The sequence below is a fragment of the Sceloporus occidentalis genome, unplaced genomic scaffold (genome assembly GCF_023333645.1).
Source record: "Sceloporus occidentalis isolate IW3139 unplaced genomic scaffold, rSceOcc1.0.p SCAF_6, whole genome shotgun sequence".
NCBI lineage: Eukaryota > Metazoa > Chordata > Lepidosauria > Squamata > Phrynosomatidae > Sceloporus > Sceloporus occidentalis.
Genome location: NW_028316986.1, coordinates 117,114,458 through 117,128,133, shown reverse-complemented (window position 1 = coordinate 117,128,133; position 13,676 = coordinate 117,114,458).

Genomic DNA, 13,676 nt, shown 5'->3' with positions numbered 1-13,676 from the left:
TTACAGAAAATTAATGAAATGATGGCATTTGCCAGTCTATATATTGATAAGCCATCAATCTAAAGTCTGACGGTGTTTAATATGAACATGTGCCCATATTCCTTAAATGCAGATTGCTAGTGGATCAGTTAGCATGATTCAGATCGGAATACCACAGTAATATTGAGATTGAGTGTATGTTGTGAGTTCTGATGTGTCAATATCATATAATTTTCCAACTGTTGCTAGTGCATTGTAAGTGCAATCAATTTGTCCATGGGGCTAGGAGCTTCCAAGGAATAAGCAGTAGGCCAAAGTCCTTTGCGCTCTGGTCTGTGGTATTACTGGGGGTTGAGGGGTGGTTCAAGGAGTGAACCACCACCCAGAAGAGAGGTTGACACCTGGTTGAGCCCTTCTCCCTCTGGGTGGTGGTGAGAAGGAGCAAGCATGGCTCTTTGGTGGCCTACTCCCAAGGAGAAAGCCATCACTGTGGTGAAGCCTGAAAGGGCAAGCGCATCCTACCAGGCTTTGCTGTGGCAGTGGCAGCTCCCTCCTTAGGAGGAGGCAGCTACTGTGGTGAAAGAAAAGGGTGAGCACTCCATTTTGGCTGCTGCCACCTCATTATTCCCCTCCACCAGTGGCACCAAAGGTGGAGACACCAGTGTCTCTGGTGCCATGCCTTCATGAAGCTCAAAGAGATGACTTATTGGTGCTTGATTTGTGGTACACGTTCTCCTTATATATTAGAGGATTATATAGACAAGACCAGACCACAGGGTAGCTTTGCAGTTTCTGTGGATTGAATGTGACCTTGGCATTTGAGCAAAGCAAAGAAAGTATCTTCTTATGATGCTGAAGGATCATTGTTTCTGATATGAGATGCCACAGTGAATGGCAATGTAAGCAGCAGAAAGAGTAATCCTACTGCATATGTCATTATTGTAGTATACAGTCTGCCTGCATATTTCAACCTAGCATGTTTGCCTTCATTTACAATCCAGTCTGTAATGCTGAGAGTGAGAAACAAAATCTGGCTCATCTCATCATTGATTAGAAGTGTTATATTCTTGGATTTTCTCTTACCAATCCAGAATCTCTACATCCTGATACTGATGGACCCCATACAACTGCATCAACTGCCCAATATGTGGTTCTGAGTGACAAAAATATTCTTTATGGAAACACTACTACTGTGGTTCTTGTCAAATGGAGAGTCTATCATGAAGTGTAATGCTGCATCTACATTGCAGAATTAATGCAGTTTGAGACCACTTTAACTGCCATGGCTGAGTGCTGTGGAATTGTAGGATTTGTAGGTATGTGAGATGTTTACTTTTCTCTGTCACAGAGCTCTGGTGCCACGACAAACTACAAATCCTAGGATTCTATAGAATGGAGCCATGGAAATTAAAGTGGTCTCAAACTGCATTAATTTTGCAGTGTAGATGTAGCCCAAGTTCTTTTATCTTTGGCAGTAATGGTCTCCCAAAGGAGTCAGATATTGATTCAAACCTTAATTTAAATATGATAAATGAAACTTGAGAATCTATTTAATCTTACACAGACCTACTGTTTATTAGAATAAAATTACTGGAATCTATTATCATGTGCATAGTGTTCTAAAGCAGGACTGGCTGGCTAATTCCACCTCCCTTTCCACACTGAATCTATTATATAACAAATCCCAGTAATTAGTAGTATAAAAGCAGGTAATAATATAATTAAAAAGAAAATATTTACTCACAATGAAGGGTTTTTTTTTAAAAAAAAAACGTCTTAATTATGTTGTTTGGTCTGCTAAGTAATACCACAGTATGATATTTGTGTAAGTGTGCACTTTGCAGACATGAAATTAATAAAAACAGGTAGCATAATTAAGTCCCAGCTGCAAATTACTATTTGAATATAGGTCTGGCCATTAGATTGAAATGAGAGCTGGAAAAAGATAAAAGGAATAAAGATTTTACTTACAAAGTGATTCTCTTATCACTGGTTTCAATAAGTCTCTCTTATAATTGGAAAGTTTTGACATGAGATTTCTGGTAAGTTGGAAGCTCAAGCCCTCCACCTTTGAAAAGATGAAAATAGAGAATAGAATAGAAAACAGAGACATGCTTGTGTACTTATAACTCCCTTATATTCTCACATCAAGAATCAATATCTGAAACCCAGCACTAACAGACATTTGGTGCTAGAATTATTAAATACATAGAAGAAAAAGAATGAAAAAAGAATGTAAAAAACCTGCTTGATAAAACATCTCTTGTGCAGCACTCTGTTTCCTACAATGACCAATTTCATGCATTCTTTTTCTTTCTTTTGATTTAAACCTCCTCCTTCTTCACAGGAGCTCAGGATGGTAATCAGTCTACAGTGAAACACCCTTAAAATCTCTGTTGTTGTGGCTGTGATTTTGTGGGCCTTCAAGTTGTTTCTGACTTATGGCAACCCTAAGCTGACCGTACCATGGGATTTTCTTGGCAAGATTTGCTCAGAGGGAGTTTGCATTGTTTTCTTCTGAGGTTGAGAGAGTGTGATTTGCCCAAGGTCATGTTTCCATGGTTGAACAGGGATTTGATCCCTGATGTCCAATGCTCAAACTATGGCACCATGCTGGCTGTCTAAATCACAAATTACATACAGCTAAAACTGCAAATTACAAATATCTATAATACTAAAAGAGAATGTCTGCATGTCTTTATGCCAACTATAATTCATCAGGGCATCAGGCTAGATGCTTCAGCAATTGACAGACTGTTGTCCTGGTTGCAGTGCTGACTTTCAAATCAAATGTCCAAATGGGGAACTCACTAGAAGTAACAAAGAGGAGGCAGCCATAATCCATCAGGAAATTGTGGTAGACACCTCAAACAAGAGTGTTTTTGGTCGTTGTCCAAGTTTCAGTGGCCTGTTTCAGATCAAAATTCCAAAAAGCGAAAGAAAAAGAAAAGTCGTGGGCTGTCATAATTCATTGGAAAGTCATTTTTACAAGGAGTAGAAAATAAGAGAAAGGAAAGGGCAGGAAAATAGACGAGAGTTAAGAACTTGCTGATAAGATTCCTGTGGTATTAAAAAAAAAACGGTGGGAAAACAGTAGAAATTTCTCTGAGGTATTGCTGGTAAGATTCCTAAGGCATAAAAAAGGAGAATGGGAAAACATGAGGCCCCACCGACGCATTTTGTATTAGGTATGGGCCAGGCAGTACCAGATGCATTTTAGCTGGTCTAAAAGAATAAATTATATATAACACAATAAAAACAATGCAAAAAAGCAGCAGAGGGCGAGTGAAGCACTTGCTTATTTCCCCAAAGGTTGTAAGAAATGGGTGTTTTTAAAGAAAGATGAGAACATGAGGGACGGTTAGATCTTTAATGGAATGGAGTCCTATAAACTATAATAAGCCCATAAGCAGAATATGAAGGCAAGAATCCTTTTCCACTTTTGTTTCTCAACAATAGGTAATTTAGAAGCATGCTGCCTCAGAACCTGAAAGTAATGCATGTTCAGAATAATTTGTAATCCTGGATAGTTTTTTCCTCCTATGAATTTGTCTAATCTTCCAGTAAAGTCACCTGAAGTGATGGTTATCAACAGAGGTTGTGGTAGCAAATCCTGCAGTTCAACTATGGCTGGATCTGCACTTTAGAAGTAATGTGGTTTGACACTGCTTTAACTGCCATGGCTCAATGCTATGGAATTCTGGGATTTGTAGGTTTGTGAGATATTTAGCTTTCTCTGTCAGAGAGCTCTAGTGCCATGACAAACTACAAATCCCAGGATTCTATAGGATGGAGCCATGGAAATTAAAGTGGTGTCAAACAGCATTAATTCTGCAGTGCCTTAGTGCTTTGTGAAAAAGGACTTCCTTTTATCTGTCTTGTACTTCCCCATCGCTCTGATTCACAGTATGACCCTGGATTCTAGTACTACATGAGAGTTTACTCTGTTCATTTTCTCCATACAATGCAGAATTTAACAAATGATTTCTCATGTGTCCTGTTACTTTCTCCTCCCCCTTTAAAATAAAACCCCAAACCTTGTACCTTTACAGGGGAGCAGATTAAGCTCTTGGGGATGTCCCTTTCTGCTCTCCTTTCCAGCTCTATAATATCCCTTTTTGAAATGAGGTGATCAGAATTGTACATAGTGCTCCCTGTGGAAATGTTAGGGCAAGGTTGGGGGCACACATCCAGGTCCAATTCAGCAGAATTTTCAGGATGGCCCTAAAGGCAGCAGGGTTGGCAGGTGAAGTGATACACAATACAGTCTAAAGAATATCTTCTCTGCTTCGGTACAGAGATTAAAAGTACTTTAATCTTTAGTAAAAGTACTTTGTTTGCCACTCAGTGTAATAAGTGCAATTGCACTATAGAGATATATAAAGAGATGTATTATTCACTGTTTTTATTTTTGATCCCTTTCCCTATAGTCAACCAAAGGCAGGGGGAAGTATGCTTGTAACAAAAGCTCTACTCGGAAAGAGGATTACCGGTTCTTTAATTGGGAGTTTGAACTGATTTCCGATGGGTAACTGTTTCAAGACCTTCTTGAGTCATTTAGAGGACATTTTATTGCAGCCAACCTGGTAACCTTTATAGATCTAAATGCTAAATTTAGGCTAAATGCTATTTGGTTGATGATTATTCTGAATTTTTTTAAAAAGGAAAATGAATCTGTCTTACTTTGTGCTAGCATAATATGAGTAGGTTATAAGTGTGTCCTTGTTGAAGCTAGTGAAAATGGACTGTAAATTTGGGTTAAGCAGCCAAATCCTGTATTGCCCCAAATGCAATCTGTGGACTCCCTGGCCTGGGGAAATTGTCTATTGGCTGATTAAACTGGCATAACAGCCCATTTGGGCCACTGCAGTCAACAAAGGAGTATTATTAAAGTCCCAAGTTTGTGTGCTTAATGCTGATATGTTCTCTTCCCAAATTGTGTAGAGACCATGGGCAAGATCTGAAACTTTTCATCAAGCCACATGATATTAGATCTAATGATACAGACATAAGCACATACTTTGTGTTCTCATGTGTGAAGAGGAGAAATCCTTTAGGAGACATTTTATGCACTAACCAGCCCCACTTCAGCAACCACATTTTCCATTGATTGCATCCAAAGGTGCAAATTTCAAAGCTTCATTTCCAAAAGTGTAATTGGTCTAGATTCCTCTGTCTGTGATAGTCTTCTCTAATTGTGGTTCAGATATGTTGGACTGTAACTCCCTCATCTCCATTCCCATATGTTGGGCCAGTCTGGAAGTCACCAATTTGGGGCAAATCTCAGTTACAATGTTTGATTTCTTTTAAATGTGTGAATGGAATATTGTTCGATTACAATTCACATTGGTCCAGCAATGACCAATAATCAGGAATTATAGATGATGAGGTCCAGAAACATCTGCCTACCTCTGGCCTAATGCTTGGTGGTTGATGTTCGAAAGACCTCAAACTTGGTGTATGTGTGTGTGAGAGAGAGAGAGACAGAGAGAGTGTTTACATGTAGTCATTTTCTAAGCTAACTTTTTCCATCCCAGTATTCTCCAGATTTGTTACATTACAACTTGGACAACAACCATGACAACTCACACCATCACCAGAGAACACAGATTGATGGTAGCATAACTCAGTGTCTGGCTAAACTGGCACTGCACATAGTGTAGCCACATCTGTAACTGTGTGATGTGATGGGGTCTTACTTGAGCAGGGGTGAGGTTCAGCAGCTAAATCATGGCACTCTACTTTCAGCTTCCTCTTTGACCTTGTACTGCCTCGTGCTCCTTAGAGATAAGGTGGATATACAGTCAGCCCTCTGTATCCACAGATTTTTTATCCATGGATTCAACCATCTACAGCTTGAAAATACTCAGATAAATAAATAAATACATTCCAAAAAGCAAGCCTTGATTTTACCATTTTATATAACGGGCACCATTTTAATATGCTATTGTATTCAATGGGACTTGAGCATCCATGGATTTTAGTATCCACGAGACATCCTGGAACCAAACCCCAATGGATACTAAGGGACCACTGTAAATGAAATGAATAAACAAACACTAGTATTGTTTTAAAACAAGATGAAATTTTAGTTAGGAAATACTCATAAACATGATTTTATGCTACTTACATTTTCATGTATTTGTTGTCAAAGCTAAGTGTGGTGTTGGCCCTATGCTATCTGATGAAGAAGAAAAATAATTTGCATGATCTCCTGAAAGATAATTAATGAATGCAACATAATTTGTTACCTTTTAAGATTCAGGGACAGCTCTGGCACCACAGTGATTCATTGCCTTCTTCTTGATGTCACTCAATATATAGAAGTATTATGATAACCCCTTTCCGTGACCTTAACTAAAATGCTGTCAACTGAAAATTCACCTGCGTGCCCCTATTTGCAATATGCATGAAAGAACAGGCATTGAAATACATTTTCTGCACTTCTCCATATCTGGCTGCTTGTGCAGCATGGTGCAAAATTGCAAATCAGGCAAACATGGTAGATTGATGTGGAAGACATTTAAAGCAGGAGGTTGGGTGAGAATGAAACCTTCTAGTTTATACATGAGATGGCAAGGTAAATTAATAAAGGAAATTGACAATCATTTATACATGCCAGCATCAGCAGGCTTCTCAGCAGAACTGCCAGCCAAAGGTCAGAGCTCATCTGCCACTAAGACAACCAGCAGTGAGGCTAAAAGTTACTCATTTTCAGACACTGTTTGGGCACTTTGATCACAGTAAAGGCAAAAGTGCTTCTTTTTCTTCCTGCTTTTTAAAAAACCCACAGAAGCCATAAATCAGTCCCTTTAAGAGGACCTTGCTAGCTCAACACAGATCGATTTCACAAGGAAGTTGATGAGCTACTAATAGAATTACAACTACCTGTCATAACTGGGAAAACATATCTGTTGCGGTGACAAAGGGCAAATCAATTCAAGAACAGGTTTTATTTGTTGTTGTTGTTGTTGTTTTACTCCACACAAGACAGGAAAATGCAGAATACACAAGTGTCTTCTTCAGCCCCAATCCTTGGTTTATAATGGCATCCTCAACACTCAAAGGATCTGACCTGAGTTTTTGAAATGGCATAGTTCAATTGAGGTCAATGGTGAAATTTCCTTCTCCAAGGACTGAAGCACTAAGTAAACATTTTTCTCCATGTATTGTGTGTGTTATGACTGTAAAGATTAAGATTAAAATGAAATTTAACAGAAGAGGTTGTAGCATATTTGATTTATTATGTTTCTTCTCCAGTCACGTTTTCACATAAGTGTTGCCTTTCAGCTGGATTCTTCAGTTTGAATAGTTCACATTTGGAATTCCTTGTACCATGATATTTAGGAATATGTTACTTCATAATATAATACAAAATGCAATGAGTTTAAGTGTGCAAAAATTGGGTTCAGGGAAGTTTCAAAAATGATGTATCTGGCGAAAAGCACTCATATATGTTATAGAAAGCCCAGACTGAGTTTTTTGACTTTTGAGAAATCCAGATGAGAAGAATCCTGGACTGATGATTTTTTATTTTTATTTTGGGACTTTTGTTGTTAGCTGCCCTTGAGTCAGTTCCAAGTCATGGTAGCTCCGTGGATTAGACATTTCCAAGAATCCCTATCCTCCACTGCTCTGCCCAGATCCTGCAAGCCCTTGCCCTCAACCTCAGTGATTGAGTCTTTTTCTCTTTTTTCTATCCTCTACATTTCCTAGCATTATTGTTTTTTCTAGTGATCCATGCCTTCTCATTATGTGGCCAAAGTATGATAGTCTCAACTTGATCATTATTGATTCCAAGGAGAGCCCTGGCCTGATCTGTTCAAGAACCCATTTGTTTGTCTTCTTGGCTGTCCATGGTATCCTAAGTACTCTTCTCCAGCACCACATTTCAAATGAGTTGAATTTCTTTCTGTCTGCTTCCCTCACTATCCCACTCTCACATCAGTACATGGTAATTGAGAATACAATGGCCTGAATGATTCTGACTTTAGTGCTCAGTTGTATGTCTTTGCTCTTCAGTATCTTTTCCATTTCTTTCATAGCTGCTCTTCCCATTCCTAGTCTTCTTCTTATTTCTTGGCTGCAGTCTCCATTCTGGTTAATGTTTGATCCTAGATATGGGAATTCTTTAACTATTTCAATTTCCTTGTTGTCTAGGCTGAATTTCTGTATTTCCTCTGTGATCGTTATTTGGTCAATGTGGTCAAAGCCGCCCTGGTTGTGTTGCACAGAGAGGCAGGATATAAATAATTTTTATTATAATATTATTATTTTTGTTTTCTTTATGTTCAGCATCAGACCTGCCTTTGCACTTTCATCTTTGACCTTCGTTATTAACTGTTCCAATTCCTGAATGTCTCCTGCTACTATTATGAGGTCGTCTGCATATCTTAGGTTGTTAATGGTGCTTCTTCCTATCTTCAGTCCTCCTTTTTCTGGCCCCATTCTCACTAGTCCATTTGCTCTGGATAGAACTGGGCAGATCTGGTTGCCCCCATACCAAATCTCCCCGGGTAGAAGTTCTCACTACCCTTTACCTTGATCAATGCATTTTGCCCCTCCGAAGTTCACATTTCCAGTACCGCTTTAAAATGGAGCCTCCTTTGTTGTCAATCAAATTCACTTCCGCTTTTGTCAAAGGTGAAATATCCTACAATCATTGGCCAATGGAATTGGTTCTTCCCCGCTCCTTTTTTAGAAAAAACTGGCGGCAGTGTGCGCATATTCTGTCAACTTATCAAATTTAAAAACCTCCAGGTGTGTGTGTGTGTGTGTGTGTTGTGTGTATTTGGGTCATTACAGTTTATGGCAACCCTAAAAGGACCCCTTCCTGGGGTTTTCTTGGCAAGATTGGTTCCGAGGAGATTTGCCATTGCCTTTCCCTTGAGGCTGAGAGAGTGTGACTCCCCCAAAGTCATGGGTTTCCGCAGCCTTCCCTCTGAATGCCAGCCTCTAGCTTCCCCTTCACTTCCAGCCCAGCATTTCCTCCTCTTTGGAACCTCTCCCCTTCCCTTCCCTTCAAGCCCAATGCCACCTCTGAAGCCCTTGCCTCCTCCCATGCCATCCTCTTTCCTTCCCTTCCAGCCCAAAGCATGCACATAATCTGTCATAATAATAATAATAATAATAATAATAATAATAATAATAATAATAATAATAATAATATGAGCAGAGCTGTGGGGTGACTAAAAAGACATGCATTGCCTCCTCTGGTGGAATTTTGTCCATCTCCACGGGAAGGGCTGGGTGGGATCAGCTAGTCATCTGTATGGCATCTGAGGACCTCTGTTTTTGGTGTCCTACTTCACGTTATAGTAATCTGAGATGGGTGCTGTTATCATAGTAATTCATCATGATTTCATCTCAGCTGACAGGCTCAGTTTACGTAGAGTAGTTCAGGCAGAGAGCACCCTGTAAAGCTTCCTGGGGTATCTTTCTGGTGAAGGAGTGCTTATACAGGTAATGTCTCACAATTGTGATGAGAGGTGCTATTCTTGTGCCCTAAAGCTGTCCAGCCAAAGTAAGATGAAGTGGCCAGGTGTTTCTTTGACATATCTTTAAGGACTGGAGCTCAGCTTTGGTGCGGCTTCTGGCCTCTTAAGATGCATGTGGTATTTAAACAGCATATCTCCAAAGTGGCCTGAAGCAGCTTTATTTTGGCTTGTCTGTTCAGGCCCTTAGTGCATGCCCTCTAAACGTAAGGCAAGAACTACCTCTCCTACTGCCTAACCTCCAAGGACAACATTACATTGGCTCCAAACACTAGAGAAGTAATTAACCAAACTGGACTTTTCCTATTGACTGCTCACCTTAACGATATGCCAAAGAAACCTTACATTTATTTAAACAGCACACCAAAGCTGCCCTGACCTCCTCTGTTACCTCTGTGTTTCACAATGGCTACCAAGTTTTGACTGTTAGGCATAAGGAACTAATATGTGCAATGTTTTATGGTGCAACATATGAAGGAAAGAAGGTCTGTAGAGTGAGAAAGAAAGGGAGCAGGTGGATGGACAAGTTGAGAGGAAAGAGAGACAGAATTAAAGAGGAGAAAGAGGAAAATGATGAAAGAATAAATGGAGGTGTTAACAAAGAGAACAATGAAATGGATGAGAGAGACTAGTAAGGAGAATGGAGGGAACAGGATACTAGTGATGAATAGTTTCATGGATATTGCTGAAAATATCACAGAAGAAGACACCTTTGAAAGAGGAAAAGAGGAAAAGGAGGGGGATCAAAAGTGGCCTAACCAAGCAGTAGTGTCCCACAGTGTTTGGTAGATACTGGTAGTGCTTGGTGGTGTTCATAGTGGCCCACAGTATTTGGTAGTGTTTACTCTCAAGTGTACATTAGGATTGCAGCCAAAGTGTCTATTCGCTTCTTAACATTCTGTTTCTGCTCTTCTGTGCAATGTGATTAGGCAAGCCCAGTGATGTAAAAACACCCAGAGGTGATCTGGACACTGACAGCCTTTCTCAAAGGCTAAATTTAGTAATGCTGGAGGGAGAGCTGTGACAATTGACCTTTCTCTGCAAAGAAGGATAAGAACCATGTTTGGTCCTATTGCTGGCATTTTAAGGCTTGTTCCCAAAGGTGGTTGCCCCATCCCATGTGGCAAAGTGCTTTTGTTATCTGAAATCAGAAATGAGCTTAAAACTTCTTGCATCAGGGACTACCCTTTGTTGCTTCACATTTCTGAAAAGCTCACTGTGCATTTCTAACACTAAACGTAATTTAAAATAAGTAATAAGAATCATGTAATCCCTTCCTTCAGAAAGGCCACTTCTGATGTTAGTTTGCAAATCTTTTAATTTGATGCCTGACAAAGTCACCTACACAGCAGAATGTTTCCCATCACTGTGTTGACACTAGATTAAGCTATATATTCCGCCTACAAATGGGCTTCCTATGTGTTTTCCCATTGCTGCCATCTGTTATGATTCTCTAGATATTACCACAGCCACTCTGAATCATTTCCAAATAACTGCAGTGAAGAGTGTAAAGAATATGAATAATAAAATGTATTTAAATGAGATATTTAAGTTAACTGAGTGCATCATAAAAATGATAAATGCAAATTAAGTCTCACTATGAATTCTTCCCATACAGATCCTGTCACTGTACCTTTTGCATTAATGGCAGGGACAATTTCTTAGGGCCATTCCCTACAGTCTGTCTAAGCATGACTCTCCATCTTTTAAGCACTGTGAATGCGACACCTGCCATTTCCTTGGATCCCAAATACCATGAGGGGAAGATGGAAACTATTGTTACTGTTTCTGTGAATGCTTGCACAGGTGCTAGTGTAAGATTACTCACTGTGCAGGTCCTCAGGAGTACCTGTGGTTGCATTGCAGTCAGAGAAACACAGAGGATAAGAAAGATATCTGTTGTTCTGCTGTAGCAAATAGGGTACTGTAGGCTATAAAAGCTTACAGAGAATATTTTGTGCAATGCCTTGTGTGAGAGGTCTTGCAATTAATCTTTTCAGAATTTGTGGTGACTTTTAAGCTCAGGAACAGCCTGTGTGTGGAAGAGGCTTTAGCTTTCCACAAGTGGAATTCCCCATAAGTGTTGGACTTACAGTACCTAACATTCTCAATGAGTATAGGTATTGGACTGGGGATAATGGGAGTTGCCTTGCAAAATATTTGGAGGAAATCTGTTTGAGGTATATTCTGCTGGTCAAAGGGTGTTGTTGATCTAAGCCCATAACAATGGAGCAATATCATTCCCATAGGCAATAGGCAGAGAGAAGGATACATCTGCTGGACAGGACACACGTTTCTTGTGATAAACTAATGATCTCAGTTGCTGATTGAGATCTTGCTTACACTCAGTGCTTATTAGGCAGTGAGGCATTAGGGGCTGAGGAAAACAGAAGGAAAGGGAAAGATTGCTTCACATGTCTATCAATTTAATCTTAAATATGTTGAGATAGATCTAATTTTTAGTCCCATCCAGAGTAGTTCCATTGAATCAATGGTAACTGGTACATCGCCACTATAGGCATACTGTAATTGGAATTAATAATTGGATTTTGACTATTATCAGAATATCCAACTGCACTGGAGAACCTCAAATCCATGTCTATGAACACTATCCTAAGTAGTAAACAATGGAGTCCAGATGCAGGGAAAGATTTGGCTATCTAGACTGCTTCAATAGGAGTGTAATGTAAAGATTGAGGGAAGTAATAGTACCTCTCTATTCTGCTTTGGTCGGACCTCACTTGGAATACTCTATCCAGTTCTGGGCACCACAGTTCAAGAAGAACATTGAGAAACCAGAACATGTCCAGTGGAGGGCAATCAAAATGGTGAAAAGTCTGGAAACTATGCCCTATGAAGACTGGCTTAAGGAGCTGAGTATGTTTAGCCTGGGGAAGAAAAGGTTAAAATGTGGCATGATAGCCATGTTTAAATATTTGAAGGGATGTCATATTGAGAATAGAGTAAGATTTTTTTCCCTGCTGCTCCAGAAACTAGGGCACAGAGCAATGGATTGAAACTACAGGAAAAGATATTTCACCTCCACATCAGGAAGAACTTTCTAATGATAAGAGCTGTTCAGCAATGGAATACTCTGCCTCAGAGTGTGGTTTTTAAACAGAGCCTGGATGGTTGTCTGTTGGGAATGTTTTGACTGTGTATTCCTGTGTGGCGGGGGGTTGGGCTAGATGGCCCTTGTGATCTTTCCCAACTCTCAGATTCTGTGAACCCTCCATTTGCTTGTTACTTTCCTCTCATAGGCCCTTTCCCAAAACAGTTCCCAAAACAGTTCCCAAAACAGCACTCTGGATTCAAAAAGGAAGCCTGCTTGAATAGGTCATAGAAAGGCTTGACTTCCTAAGGCCAATAGACAGTGGGATGTAACAAGCCATCATTAAAAATGGGGAGGGAATAAAGAATTTCCCATTATCTATGATCTAAGAAAACATGCCACAGCCCACTCAGGTAAGTAATAGAATGAATATGTACCTCATCTTTGCTATGTCACTTTTATAGGGGCTAGGTTGCAAACTAGACATGATGCAAATTGTATAAATGCAATTATTGTGCACTTTTTTTCTTACGTAATAATAGCTATGGGGAAGCTGAAGTAGCTTTAAACTATGGTGATTTTTATTTTAAAAAAAATCATTTTGTCCCTGTCACAGTCCCAGCAAATACAGCTTCTCTCACGTTATTTATATTTCAAGGGAAGCTCCCATTGGTCATTTCTTGTCTTTATTCTGAGACTGTGTTACTTAGAACCAGATGTTAAGACTGTTGGCAATTTGATCTGAACAGACCAAAGCCAAATACATTATTCCTAATCCACATGACAGTGGAATTAAATGAAGGTTTCTAGGAAAGCTGTAACATTTATGTGTTGCTAAATTACAAAAGTAATTTACAAAATAAAATTTGAAAGTATCACTTGATGGGGGAAAATTAAAGCAGGATAAAAGTAAATGTAGCAGAACTAAAATGTATTTTTTAATTTAGTTTTTATGCTACTTGCTGCAAAAACATTTAATTTTCAGAGAAGAAATATTCTTTACTTAAAATGAAATGAAACTCAACTCTGCAAAAACCTTTCAATTAACTTAAGACTGTATTATGCAACAAAAAGCACTTCCACAAAAAGACAGGAAATTTATCATCCACAAACCTTTGGCTCTAATTTATTTGTTACCTCATAGAGTCATA